Source organism: Balearica regulorum, chromosome 1 (genome assembly GCF_011004875.1).
Source record: "Balearica regulorum gibbericeps isolate bBalReg1 chromosome 1, bBalReg1.pri, whole genome shotgun sequence".
NCBI classification, from domain to species: Eukaryota; Metazoa; Chordata; class Aves; order Gruiformes; family Gruidae; genus Balearica; species Balearica regulorum.
In genome coordinates, this window is record NC_046184.1 from 149,608,785 (window position 1) to 149,623,817 (window position 15,033).

At 45.1% G+C, this 15,033-nt stretch overlaps 1 protein-coding gene across 5 annotated transcripts in view; it reads right to left on the reverse strand.

Annotated features, from left to right (window-relative positions):
* The window catches only part of FHL2 (four and a half LIM domains 2), a 42,904-nt gene extending 38,600 nt beyond the window's left edge, over nucleotides 1-4,304 (reverse strand). For 2 of the 5 annotated variants that reach the window (XM_075738979.1, XM_075738940.1), the window contains exon 1: nucleotides 4,149-4,304. The gene's annotated coding sequence lies outside the window, so the exon portion shown is untranslated. The remainder of the gene's footprint in view (nucleotides 1-4,148) is intronic. The other 3 variants (XM_075738969.1, XM_075738930.1, XM_075738988.1) reach the window with 2 other exon arrangements.
* Between the last annotated feature and the right edge of the window lie 10,729 nt (nucleotides 4,305-15,033).

Genomic DNA, 15,033 nt, shown 5'->3' on the forward strand with positions numbered 1-15,033 from the left:
TTTACTGTTCTGTACCAGGAGTGCCATGCTATACAGTGTTGGCACATCGCTCTGCTTATATTATGAGCAGTGTCCTAACCCCTTGAGTGTCCTGCTGTTTTCTGCACCCAACGCTGGAGGCTGTGGGGCGTGTTGCAGTCAATGGACTTCATGCATGGGAAATTAGGATACTCAGCATTTAAAAAACGGGATAAATGACAGAATAATGGGCTTCTGTGTGGTGGTATCTGTGGATTGTAGGTATTCCTGTTTTCGTATGGTAATCTCTAGGCATGCTGGGCTTTGCTTCCCTAGCTGCAGACTACCAAAAAGGAGTAGTAGCCAATGTTACCTACGTTCCTCCAACAGAAAGCATGCAAATTTCTAGTAAGACTTTGGTGAAAAATCCGTTAAGCTTGGCAGGGAATATGCTGATCTGAAAGCCCACTGGCTTTGTTTATGAAGTGTGTGAAACAATTTATGTCCCCATGTCGGTGCCCATTCTACTCCTGTGACAATGCAGTTTGAAAGTGTACATATTTTCCCTTTTTTAAGGAGAATTTTTCTCTCATTCATTGCAATATGGAAGTTTCACAGAGACAGCAGGAAAAAAAATATTTTACAAGAAAACCTGTACAACTAGCTTCACACAAAATGTTACTGAAAATATAAACTGAAATTGAGGGAAAATATTTTTTATTCTAGCTCTTTCAGTTTCACTGCTTCCTGGTGGTATGTGTTAATGGTAGCCAGTAAATCAACCTGCAGCAGAAATATTTTGAGTTTTATGAAGTTGATGGATTCCTTTAAAATATATATGGTAGTGCTCCTTCCATGTTTGTGTCAGAGTGAGCTGAGCAAAACCAGACAGAATTGCTGCAACTGCTTTCAGAAAAAACTAGGACTCTCTGTAATATGACCTATGCTTCTCAAAGCTAATCAGCGTTAGATGATGAACACTGTTGAAACAGCCTGAGATTTATCAGCATGAAACTGTATTCACTGTGATATAAAGCCAAAGATAAAATATTGCAGCCAGTAATAATTCATCTCACTGAAAAACAACTGTGTCAGCATGCCTGTGCTCTGGTTAGACAATACATGGCTACAAAAAAAAAAAAAAGGAAAACTGATAAGGAAAAATGTGAAAATGTGCTTTGGTGGTGCAAATCTACACAAGTTTGGCACTGTTAAAAATAGAAGGAAAAGGAGGACATCTGAGCTCTGCTAAAATAAGTGGATGTTTCTGAGAAAATTCCCATTGACTTCGGTGGGGCCAGGATTTCACCCCCGAGTCAGTCTTCACATTCCCTTCCTTCTCTGCTTTTCTTCCTTGTAAAATGGCCTTTTACATTTTCTGTATTAAAGAAGTGTTTGAATGAGTCTGCCCCCTCCCAGCCTCTTGCCAGCTGCAATCAAAGGTCTGCCTTGTTCTGATGGCTTGCTGTTTGGAAGGGAAAAAGTAAAGTTATTCATCCATTAATCATATTTTCAAATGCTAGGTAAGAACAAAGTATTATTGTTGGAAAGACTGCCTTTAGAATGGGTTCAGTTTGGGAACAGGCTTTGGGTCTTTTTGTTTTATTTCACTTTTAAATTCAAATCCAGTGAAAAATCACTGTGTTAATATGTATGTTCTTGCATTTTATTCAAGCTAAAGATCTTTGGCCAAAATATTTTAAAAAAACCCCAACCCTAATGTTTGGCTGCACATGATTGGAATGCTGCTTCTGCTTCTTGTTTTTAAGAGGGAATACTGTCAATACACCAGTGGTGATACTTCAACATTAAGTGCCCAACCAGAATGATTTTGTTATTTTTATTGTTTGAGCCTGAGGCTTGGATGATAGAAAAAGAATTTGAGGACATGAGAAAATTTCTCGTATGGGAGAAGCGAGACTACTCTATAAAGAAAATATTAGTTTTGTACATGATTTCTTTATTGCACAATTTACTGCGGAGGCACATCAGTTTAGCTTAGTAGCAAGATCTTGGAAAAAAACAGTGGGTCCAGCTAAGACAGCTGCCAGCTCCCACTGGTGGCCTGTTAAGAGTCCATGCTGTGCTCCCTGGTGGGACAAGCTACCTCTGGGCTCCAGCCAACTTGCAAAACTCATCTCACCTGTGCTGGGGAGCAGAATATCAGAGCTCTGTGCAGATCTGAACAGAGCAGACCACGGTCTAGCAGCGAGACGATTACTGCTGGAGAAGAGAGGGATGTGCAGAGGCACCAGCTGCGGTTAAGCCTCCAAGGCATCCGTGCAGGGACAGTAAGCCTCGAGATAAGATATGCATGTGTGCAGACAATTTGGTATTTTGCATTCCTTTTTTCTTCGCTTAAGTTATGTGCTGTTCTTCACATAAAAGGTAGAGCAAGCTTGTTCCTAAGCACATTGTCTTGCCGCTATCTGCACTGACACTTGTGGGTCCCCGCCAGCTTAAGCCTGGACAGCTCAGCTAGACAAGGCATCTTAACCGAGGATGTCCACCACAGGAGTGGGTGCCCATCCCAGGTGAGGTTGAACGTGTGGGGGCACCCTCAGAGGCTGTGTCTGTGCTCACAAATCGAACAGGACCACTGGATGCTCCCAGGCACTGAAACTCAGTCAGCCACACTGGTCAGTTGTCTAGATGTTGGCTACGGCATGGTTTGGGAGCAAACCCTGTCCCTAGGACATGTTTTGGATGTGGTCACTTGGCTTCAGAGGCCAGGAGTGTGTAATGGCCCGAGCACGGCCCCAGGGCCTCATCTCCCGCGGGAGCATTGCTGGGCGTATTGCCTGTATTGCCACGATAGAGCTGGAGAGACAGCCCTGGGACCAGACCCAACTTTTCCACATCCACCGGCCAGATCAGCACTTGATGTAAATATCCACCTCTTAGCTAAAGCCAGTGGATCTCCAACAGCTTTGGACCAACTAAGGATCTACCCTTTTGCCTTTCAAATCCTCACTTAGGGACTGAGTGTAATCCCAAACACTTTGAAGTGGTCTGACCATTCCTACAAGCCTTGGGTTTAGGTCAGGTCTAAGGGGCTCTGCTCCCCAGGGGTGCCAGGGGACCACGATCCTGTCAAAGCCCATGGAGCAATGGTTGCTCAGCATTTTGGGGAAAGAAAGAAAGAAAGAAAAAAAAAAAAAAAGCAGCCTCCTTTCATTTAATTTCCTAAATAATGGAATAGTAAACAATCTCTGGTGGGAAATGTGATAGCTTTAGTTCTCAGGCTAAACGCAAGTTAATATTTCTTACCTCTGTGTCATACCTTGTGATCCTTGGATTAAAAATCTTTCTTTATAAGAATGTTTATATTAAAAATGCTTGTGTAAATGCATCCAAACAAATGTATACACATGCACAAACAATCTTATTTTTCCAAAGAGGTCTTCTTTTATTGGCTTCATTTGAAAATTAATGCTCTCATGAGATGAGGTTACAAGTAATTTAATGTAACAATAGCCTGATAATTGGCATTTGGCAGTTATCGCTAATGCTATTTCACAGGCTGATTCTGACGAATTCCTGCTTTGACACCCAGTTATGTTTCAGTGCTTCGCTTTCTTTTCCCTTTCCTCACAGCTGCTGTAATCCATAACAAGTAATTGTTTAAACATTAAATCAGCAAGCATCGCTTGTAATTTGCCTTTCTTTCTTTCATGGCCATTAGGAAATGGTCTGAAAGAGGGGAAAAAAAGCAAAATGTTCCTTCTGTCCTCTGTTTTTTTACTATCTATTCATTTTCCAAATATTCATCATAGAGGAGAAAATGCTGATAGAGGAAAAAAAAAAAAACCTAATCAAAAGCTTTCTGCCTGAAGTCATTCAGTTTGCTATTCAAACCAGGAAAGTGTCTATAGTTAGACATGGTTGTGTTCCTTGAGAACACGAAAACATGACAGCGTATTATTAGTGCAGAAACTAAAGAGCAGCTGTTAGTTAGCACCTGGTTCCCAACAGCAGACTGCAAATACAAAGAGAGACGCTCTGTATGTGCCCTGGCAGCAAGAAGGGAACAAACATCTTAAAATCCACTCTTCCCATAAAAAACAAGCGCTCCCCTCAGGATGTCTACACAGAACCCTGAGAAATTGCCAGCCCCCTTTGCAAAGGGAAGATGAAAAGGAGAAAAGGGCCAAAAGGACAGTGAAAACCAAAATAAGTCACTGTCTTACCTTGCTGCAGCTTGGAGCTGCCTCTGCTTGTGAGTCTGCGAACGGGAGAGGACGGGGACAGACTCGCTGCTTTATTGGATTGCCCAGACTATATGTTTAGTAATTAGACAGTTAGGCATTCGTGCTTTGGATGAGCTATAAATATAATATCTCCAAAGTACCAGCCATCCACAGGAGATAAGGACCGCAGCATCTCTGTGCTACCAGCCTTTTAAGGCATCATAGCCAGAGTGGCACGAGGCCCCGATGGAAAGGGCTGCCGCGCTCCTGAGCAACCCCGGCCCTTCCCTCTTCTCCATTTGGGAGTGCCTGATCTTAAAATACACTCACCTGCTGTAGGGAGGTCCTGCGAGGGACCTCAAGGGGCCAGCGTTATTTCAGGGTGTGATATTTTGGCTGAGCTTAAGCAATACTAATTTCTCAATCAGATTATCTGTCAGGGCTCCGTGATTCACAGAAACACAGAAAATGCTGACTGCTCTGCGGATGTAACTCCAACTCCCCTTCATCCGTCTGTCTGTCCAACCCAGTTGTGCAGCCTTGTTGCAGGGGAGTCCGTGCCTCGTGTCCTGCCTGGTTTTACCCCTGCACCGCCTCATGTGCGGGGAGGTAGTGCCAGTGCTACCATTTCACAGCAAAAAAGACGGTGGCTTCAGAGTCTAGCCTGAGGTCACAAAATAAATCAGCGTGGGCAGCGGCTCCCTTCCCACTGCAATCACAGGTGTGACACCGGGTGAAGAGGACAGTCGTACACAGAAGGAGTGAGAGATTAGAGGTGGAAAAAAGCTCTTCCAGCAGCTACTGTGGGCAGCATCTTGCTGGCTCCAGAGGAAAACCTGATGGAGCCAGGCTCAGTGCAGAGGTGGGGTTACAACCTGCCTACCTCCTTGCCAGTGCTGGGTCCAGCTCTGCATTTCAATGTACTTCTGCAGAGAAAGTTGCAGCAGAGATACAGCCCTTGATATGAAGTTGAACTATTTTAAGGGGTTTTTTTTTAAGGGGAGGAAAAGGGAAACCTCACTTTAACACAGAGAGGTGAAGAAATAGCATCGGGTAACCTCCATGTGTAGGCAAATGACTCTCCTTTACATGGCAGCATAACTCTCTGAAGAAGTACTGTGCTGTTGAACTGAGATTGCCTGTCGTTCCTCCTCCTGGCTGAAGTAGGGGTATTTGCTGAGGGATTTGATTTCTTTGCTGGATTTATTTATTACTTCCACAGTCCCAAAGAACCCCCCCATTTCCTTCATCTCCCTTTTCCTCCTCTTCTCTTCAGAGTGCTGTTGGAGTAATAGTCTTTAGGAGATAGTGTCACCTCCCAGCTTGTCTCTGAGCAGTTCATTTGGATAGCAAGCATGGTTTAAGCCGTGGAGACTGGATACCAACACAAACCATGTGCCAGGTTTTCTGACACGACAAACTGATTTATGGTTTGACATGGAGCCCAGTCAGGTTTTATGGTTTTAACTCCAAACCAATGAGAAGTTGGCATCTGGAGGGTTCATCTTAACACAAAAAAGCTCATAACAACATGTCCTCATTCCCTGCCAAGCAGCATGATTTGACAGCCTGAGTCAAGTCTCCTGGAACAAATGACTTTCACCCATCTCCTTTTGTCCATGCAGAAATGTCCAGCTCCCAAGTGCCGTGCACAAGGAGCATGGCCTAGAGACTCAGGTTAGGGAGATGAGAGAAATGTCCCACAGGTTTCTGATGAAAATATTGTTCATCCTAGAGTCAGCGGCCTTTTGCCACATGTTCTTTTAGCTACTCTGTAAACAGCCCTTTCTCATTTCCCAGAACAATAAACAGTTATAAAAAGCTGTATAAGCAGCAAAAAATGTGGTAGTTAGGACATATGTTTGGACAGTTCTGGAAAGCCTCAACCTTTTCATGTTAGCCAATTTTTTTGTTTGCATGATTCAAAGGTCCAGGTGACGTTGTAGAAACAACCTGGATAAAAGATGGTTGTCCTCAGTCCAGGCTGTACTGGGCACCAACAACGTGTTTAATCCCCAGGTGTCAGTCCAATTACAGAGCACATTTGGATCTGATGTAAACATTGAGCAACTGGGGACCAGCTTGAGGTAAACGTGGCCTCCCAACACACTTCAACTCTACTTGAGAACGTGGATTACAGATCTGTTAACACAAACATTACTGCTTTTTTCTCTGAAAAAAGCAAATGTTCTGTAAGTCTGGTTGCCCCTCACTGTCCCTCTAATTAAACTGTCTCCAGTTTCATTTTGGGTATTGCTTTACTCTTTGATAAGGGTCACTGGGGAAAAGATGACTCCTTGAAAAAGGATGCTGTCAGAAGGCTAAAGCATCAGCGACAAGTCAGGCTGCTGGGCCTGATCCTGTCCTCCCCACAGCAGGCAACAGCTGGGCTGCTCCCCTGAGATGGGCAGGTAAATGCCCCACGCTCGGGGCACCAGCACTTCTGAGATACAGAAGGGTGCCAGGCTAACGATGGAGGAGAGGTGGATGTTGTTTGGGAGCAGAGACATCTCCAGGCTTCTCAGCTTTATAGTGGCATTGGAATTTAGCCCTTTAAAAAGAAGGTCAGGGGCTGAAGCGCTCTGGCCCAAAGCAGCGGTGGCACAGCGGGCCCCTTTGCCATCTCCATGGGTCTGCGGCACTGGAGCCAGCCCTGCTGCTCGCACGACTAGGGCATGGGGAGGAAGCAAAGCAAGAATTTCAGCCAGTTATCTACTCCAGGGCAATGGGAGGTGCGTGTGCTAGAGGAACTGCTTTAGAATCGTAGAATCATTTAGGTTGGAAAAGACCTTTAAGATCATGGAGTCCAGCTGCGCTTTTGAAATGCAAAGGAAATGCTGCAAGCTTTAAAGCACAGTCCCCTGTGGAAACCACGCCAAGGTCCTGTTACCCATTTGTTACACTGAGGTTAGAAGGTTTGCCATTGATCCCTCATGCTCAGGATTCACCCCGCCATTCTCTGCAAGTCACAGAAGATGCCATAGTGTGGGCATCCAAGAAGGATGTAAATCTTCAGGATAGCTTTAACGAACAAAAGCTCACCAGCTTGCACCAGTACTGCCTTCTCTAAAGGAAGAGCTCTACTGACAGATATTCATGGGAATCTGACCTTGCTGTCCTGACATTTGTGTTCATTGTAGGTAACGCAGGGATTAAAACCATGTTATGATGTTGTTGAGCCTTTAATCTAATTTGGGGGATTTAGAGGTAGGTTTTGTACATATGATATTGACTGCCAGAGACTTAGTAGCAGAGCCAGAGGGTAAGAGAGAACCTGTGGAGATTCTGCTGGTAGTCAATATTTTGCAAACACTTTACACTCAGGCACTTGCGCTGAGGAAGATGGGACTAGCATTTGCCACTATGAACTGGGGATTTGGCTGTGCCAGCAAGCCATCAGCCTGCCTGCTTCTTCTCGCCCTTCAGAGCCACAGGTCTCACCAGTGCCTTCCAGATAAGTCATTTGCACGTGGAACCCTGAACCCAGCTGCCTCGCACCTGGAGGAAGAGCATGTACAAGTGCTGACCCCCATGCAAAGCTGTGGACACACAGCCTTTTGCCAGGAGGCACACAGGGCATCAGGAGCATTGCACCCTTTCAGGCCTTCCCATGCCTATCAAAATGCTTGTGGCAGGCTGTGGTGGCCTCAGGGACACCAATGACCTCCAGGCCCCTGGGGATGGAGGAGCACCCCAGCCCCAGCTCCCTCATGGTAGGCAGCTGTCCACCACCATGCCCAGGCTCTGGAGCACAGATGACGTGGAGGTGCCTTCATATGAAGCAGCAAAGCATGTGTGATTTCCAAGGGCTGTGTCTGTGCCCAGCTTCCCCTCCTGCTCTGTGATTTGAGCCGAGGCTCCAAGAAGATATCATCACTGCAAAGCTACGTGTAGGCTTGAGAGCAGGCTGAAACACTTGGAGCCCTGTGACCTCTGTGTTTTCCATGGGTGCTGTCATCAGCAGTTCACCTCACCTACTTTTTGCCATCAAAAGCTGGCATCTAGTGTAAGCTGGTTATCTGCATGCTTTCTTTGGTGGGTGGAGGTGTCTATCTCCCACTGCTGACTACAGGGGAAGAGGATATGACTCACACCAGACAGCTAACTGATGGTGACTGAAGTGATGTGAAATGCACCTCACTCAGCGTGAGATGCCCTTGCTGTGTGTAATGTGACACAAAAATGCCTGTGCTGGGCCACATGTAGGTTAACCTAGCCCATTTTCTTGCCTCCAGTGATGGCCAGTAGTTCATGCTTGGGAATATATGTTCCCCAGAACAATTTCCTGAATTCCCACAGATTTTCATTTGGGGACTCTCTGAGACAGAAGCAAACTATATTTAATGACCTTAATGGATTTTTTCTTTCTTTTCTTTCTGTGAAATTCTCCAGCTGCTTCTGAACCCAAGTGCTCAGGGTGTTCAGTCCCTCTGTGGCTTGCACCCCCCGGGTCTGGGGGCTGACAGAACCTCAGAGCACAGGCAGGAGCTCTTCCTCCAGCACAAACAATACCATGTAAATGATGCAGATGAGCCTTAGCTTGAAAATTCAGACACCCAACTCTCCAAAAATCTCTAAATCCAAACTTTGCATGGAAAACCTAGGGAGCTTTCTCTTTTTTCCCCCTCTCCATCCCCTTCCCCACCCACACTCAGGGAGAGGAATCCAGTCCCCAGGCTGCACTGCTGCCTTTCCGCCCCTACATAATGGCCCTGTATCTGAGGATTCGCTTTGCAAATCCAGTGACACATGCCCCAAGTAAAGAGAGGACTTGATGGTGCCCTCTTAGCCAGAGACACCTCTGGATATATTTTCAGAGTGCAAATAAAGTTGGAAAAGCAGGAATCATTTCTTCTTCACTCCTCTATTTATCTGCCCAGCAAATGTTACAGCTCACAAAAGGCCACTGCTCTTAGCAGCTGTTTCGTGGCTCCACCTCTGCCCTTTCCTGTTTTGGCTGAAATACTCATCCACTCCTCTGTAGCTGATGGTTTTGGATCATTCTAAGATTTCTTCAGTCCCGAACTAAATCTACCCTCATAATCCACCAAACTAAGCCCTGATTGATAAAGCTGAGCAGCCTTCACTTAACAACAAACTGAGATATAACTCTTTGTGAGTTGCAGTGACAAAGTGATCCAAGTGATTGCCTGAGTTCAAAGCGGATGGGAGAAGCAATCCCAGTAACACCAAAATTCGATGCCCATTTGCACATTTACCTGCCTTGTTTGAACGAATGCCCTTACCACACTGTACCTAACTCCACCAGTGAGTATGAGTGCACGTGCAAAAGAAACTTGCAGGACTCCTTTTAAAAGAAAGGTATTTTTTTCACGAGGTAACTATTATCTGACAGCAGTACAGTGTTGTGAACCCAGCAATGAGAGCCAGAAATTGCCACCAGCAAAATTAAGCAAGCAAGAACCCAGGCTGCTTTGCCTGCCCTCAAGTACAAGGGTGCTTGTATGGATAAGGAATTTCAGCCTAAGCAGTTTTATTTTGGTATGTATAGAGACTAAAGCTGACTTTTGTAATAAAGGCTGTAGTTTGCCTTAAGCATAGGTGTAATTGTCAGTCCGCCCATAATAAGCAATAATAATACCAGCTCTGGCATTAATTCATTGTGTGACCTTGGACATGACACTCACATCCACGTTATCAAACCTGGCAAGTGCATGCAAGTCCCACTGAAGGACAGAGGAGGTGCAAGTGCCAAGCACTTAAAAAAAAAAAAATCAAATTAAGCTCCCTGGGGCTCAGGTTTCCCACTTATAGGGGAAACTATGGGAGACATCATTGCTGAGAACAAGATCTGAAAAATACATTGAGATCGTAAAAAAACCCCAGCCCTTGGAGGACTAAGAATTTCCCAGACCTCCACAGCCATTAGAAGGATCCTTCTGGCAGGAGCATGCTTCCCAGCAAAAAGCCCCAAGACTACTTCTTCTGCCTCAGGTTTCATGCTGGGTGAGGGCACTTTGTCTCAAGCAGAGGTGCTCTGGCACCCCAGAATAGACCTGTCTGCAGGCACTACATTGCAATCAATAGGCTGTTCTTAGGACATACTAAGTAGGACATCAGTCTTCACTTGCAAAACTAGTACAACACGTTACCTTCAAAGGCACTTCCCAAAACAGCACAGAAATAGAAACTGGGATAATGCAGCTGGCAGTGGTGATAAATCTAAAATCTTCCACAAAATGTTTAAGCCTTGTGTCTTTTGTGGCCCCACTTTTTGGCGTTGCCTTGGTGTAAGCCTGGTGGCTTGGCTTAGCCTGCTGAAGGCCATCTTGTGCAATTTGAAACAAGCCCAGCAATATTAAAAAGTTATGTTTATAAAGAGCAGCTGTTAGTGTTATGGTGTGTATCCTTCCCCTGGAGACATAATCAACTACATAACTGGTAACTCAATCTTTGCTGGCGTTTTGTGGAGTTACTGATAGAATTGCAGTGCAGGGCTACCATGTACCTTTCAGGTCATTTAGCACAACGCGAAAAATTTAACTGGAGAGCCTAGATTAGCCTGGATGCAAGTGCCAAAATTAATGTCAAACCTGATACCTACCGTTTCCCCTCACCCAGATCCTGTGCATGACTACGATAATTCTTAGATTCTTGTTTTCTCTCTTTGTTGAAGCACCGATTTGCCTCTTTTCTCATCCATAACATAAAAAATCTTCAGCTGATTGTATTAATACTTTCTCTGTTTCAGTGATGTCTTTTGTGAGAGCTTACAGTGATTTTTCTGGTGGCTTAAAAAAGCTATGTGTATTAAAAGTGGCACTCTAATTTTATGGCCGAGTTCGACAGAGAACATGACATTTACCAGGAGGATGGCTTTTTATGGTACCTCAGTTAAACAGAGCTACACCTATCATCATCAGAGCTGCTCAGATTTTTAAAAAAACAATTCAAAGACAAATAATCAGTTCTATGGGCACGCATTAATTTGAAAGTCTTGACAGACGTGTTTAGCCATTAAGTTGTCGGAGTGCAGAAAGCAAAACTGAAGCATGCTGAACAAGGAAGCAACAGGTCTTTGCTGTGTGTGTCTCATCAGCTGAGACTAGCTAAATTGTTAGTTACATACTGATCAAAATACACAAAGAGCTCTCTGATTTTCAGATTGTTAGGAAAAAAACCCACTGTGCCTTTTTCATACTTTAAAAAGATACACTAACTTACAATATAACTGGAGAATAGTGAGATTAGAGTCTTTATCATGCAAAATCTGCATTCTCTTTTTGCATATATCCTGACTATGAATTCGCTGATCTTTTTTCAAATTGCCACCTGTATGCCTCATAAAACCATCATCCAATGTAATACTAGACCACCTTAGCATTACCATCGTTTTCTTCATGGGTTTTCCATGTTCCACCATCTCTTCTCCTCTTTACTGTTGTGGTTGGCACGCCACATCTCTCTCCTGCTTCCTTTCTGCCCCAGGCATCTGCAGTGTCAGTGCATGGTCTGTCAACTTCCCCTCTCCACTCAAGCCACGAAACCTGCAAGCTAATCCTCTCAATCTCTGCCTCCTTTGCATCCTCGCCACTGCTTCTTTCCCCTCAAGGACTAGCAGGTGTTTCCTCCAAACACCTGCAGCTTTCCCTCTTCACCTCACTCCCCATATCTCTCTGTTTAACTTTATGTCCCTACGGCACATTATTGCTCTTCGTTTTCAGTTGACAAATGTTCTTGCGTTATTCCTCATTCATCAAGCCCCGCACAAGCGTGCGCGTCTGGCACAGTTTTGGCAGGGCACGCCAAACCAAGACGAGAGCTGAAGCCATCTGTTGCAGCTGTTGTTTTACGGCTCCTCAGTGATGCTGGAGCATGCCCCTGCCTCACGAACAGGAGTCTTGTGGAAAGCGGTTCAAAGCGATAAATCACCCAGACACGCAAGGTATGCCCAGCACCAGCGATAAGGGCAGCTGCTGAGCGTAGCCCAAGAATCTCTTGGAAAACACTTCTGTAAACAAATCTGCCATTTAATTTTTGGGCACAAGCATTAAACATTCTGGAGAGTGCCCTGCCAAGATGGAGACGAGAGGTTCACACCTCTCTTTGATCTGTGATTGCACTAAACTTGGCTCCTGCTCAGCAGGCAGCAGTGCTTCTTTCTCTCTTTTAGGAAGAATGTGCTCCTTTGCAAAAGCGTATTGAGAAGAAGGTGCTTTTCCAAGCGCCTGCATGAGCTGTGGGCATCACCCATGGTTTGCAATTGAGCTTGGGCCTGAAGAGGTTCAATAATTGGCAAACCTAAAAGAGTATAAAAAGAAAGGCCTCCGGGCATTGAAGAGTCTAGAAAAATGGGAGGACCTGTGGGCTCTCTGGCTTCGATTCTGCTTTGATCCTAATCTATCTTTGTGTACAGGAAGGGCTCCAGAGACAACTTTGCCTTCTAGAGATCAAGTTTTTAGGAAAACAAATGTTGAATGGCATAGAAATACAAAATTTCATTAATAGAATATAATAGGTTGGGGGAGATTATATCTTAAGAAAAATCGTACTGCTGCAGAAGAGGTGTGAATCTCCCTTTAGGCTGCAGCTGGGTACCAAAACAGCACAGAGGGTGCCTGCTCCCCTGCAAAGCCGCAGGATGTCTCCAGGATGGCTTGTGCAGAGCCGTGGGAGAGCATTGGTAGGAGCTCACCTGGGCACTTAAGCAGCTCTGCTGCTTTTTATATTCCCCTGGTTTATGGCATCCAGGTCTGACCAGAAAAGATTAAGGATCCAAAGCTAAGGTCTGTGATAGGGCCCTCTTAAAGCCCTTCCCGTGGGGCCTCCCACTGCCCCAGCAGGAGAAACCCCTCACTCCCCAGCCTCTGCTGTAGCTTCATCCCAGGGCCAGGGCCAGCATGCCCAGGGCTGCTGCCAGCCCAGGAGGAGCTGCTCTGCAGTCACAGCCATCTGCCACCAAATGTGATGTGAAGTCACTTCCCTGTCTATAAAAGAGGGTTACTCCACCTCTATTACACATGCTGCAGGGCACTGTGGCTTGAGAGAGGAGGAGGAGTAGGAGGAGGAAGAAAGTGTGGTAGGGGAGGCCCAGGGGCTCCCAGAAACACAACTCCCAAAGTCCCCTTTCTGGCACAGTTGTGTTAAAGGACTGAATAGAGAGACCTTTCAAATGTGTGGCCAGTTGCTGCTATGATGGAAAATGATTTGCATCATCTCTCGATGTGACTGTGAATAACAGAGCATTTCTGCTCCTTTTCAAACATAGCATCATGCTAGCAGCAAAAATTGCTCGTCTTTTTCTTGGTAGCCTGGTAGATTTGAATGCCAGAATCTTATAAAGGACAACCCTCCCATGAAACACCAGCCAGCCAGCAAAATAACAAAAGCAAAATAACCTGCAGGTCAAAATCATTCTTCACAGGAGTGAGATCAGGTTAACGCCGAACAGCCCAAGATCATTCCTCCTGATGTTAATGCAACGGTGGCAGGTATGTCTACAATCCTTACAAATGAAGTAAAAAAAAATAATTCATATGCCTGCCAACAGTGGTCAATTTTGAAACTTTGCAAGTGAGGACAGGCACTAGTGTCAAATATGACATCTAAACACAGGGACTGCTTGATACAAAGTGTTGGCTAACATGGATCCTGGATTTGGGAGAACAGGTGGGAAATAAAACTGTGTTAATAGGATATGGAGTATGATAAATGACTTTTGATTTTAATGTTTTCCAAAAATCTCTCATCCAGTACCTTCAAAGGAAGAAAATGCCCTCATGAGGTATTGCAGGGTCATTGTTCATGACAAGCATGTTCATGTCATTGTCATCCTGAAATAATTTGGATACCATTAATTCTTGTCTCGATGCAGCCAAGATCTAATTAACTACCTGCATTAACACTGTTTGTATGTTTATATCTACTATGATTGTTAGCTTATGCATATACATGAGCTGGTGTTTTGAGTGTATAAAGAATTAATGCAAGGAGGCTTGAATCCTGCTCTGCCTTTGAGAAGAAGCTTTTCTTCGGTCTTGTAGACACCAGGATGGTGATATTTTTCCCCTGTCTGGGCAGAAGGAGATCCCATCTATCCAGCAGGCACCAACACTTCTCAGGCCAGGTGAGGGCACGAATAGGAGAGGTGTGAGGGGGACCTGAAACATCCCAGGGCAGAAAAGAGATGTGCAAGGACATACTGAATCTAGATCCCTTCAGTACAAGCTCTGGGCCAGATCTTGCTTCAAGATGAGTTTCCAGCTGAAAGGTATGTAAGCATGCTGAGAGCGTTTTAACTGGATAAAACAGAGAACAGAGTTAGAATAATCTGACTGCAGCTGTAAGTTTTCTTTTATTTCTGCACAGCTGCCTCTAAATAAGGAGATCATACTGCTGATCTTTGGATTCCTGAATAAATTCATTCCTTACTTTATCTTCAAGCCTGTCTGGTGGTAGGAGTGATTTAAGGACAACTGGCAAACCACCGTCATTCCATTTCCAAAGAAGCGACGACTCAGTAACCCGGGGTGTTGGACTGTTCTCCTAGAAAAGATACAAAACCAGAGGTAGCCAGATGTTTCTCCCCAAGTTGCATGCGACATTTTGAAACTTGATAATGAGGCTTGGAAAGGAAGTCTTCTTGGGACAGAGTCTATCTCTGGAAAGCTAGGAAAGTGCCTCAACACGGAGTCTTCAGCAAGTTCATCTGGTGAGCTTCGGGATGTAGGTGAAGCTGCTGCAGCTCCACATTCATGGGTCCAGCCTTTATTGAGGCTGAACATGTGTTCCTGATAGCAAACACACACAAACCCCCACACACCCCCCTGCACGTCGCTGGTCACACGGATCAGCACAAAGAGGAATCAGTGCCTTTATCGGCCCAGCCAGCACTCACACAGACATGCACAGCACAGACAGCCCA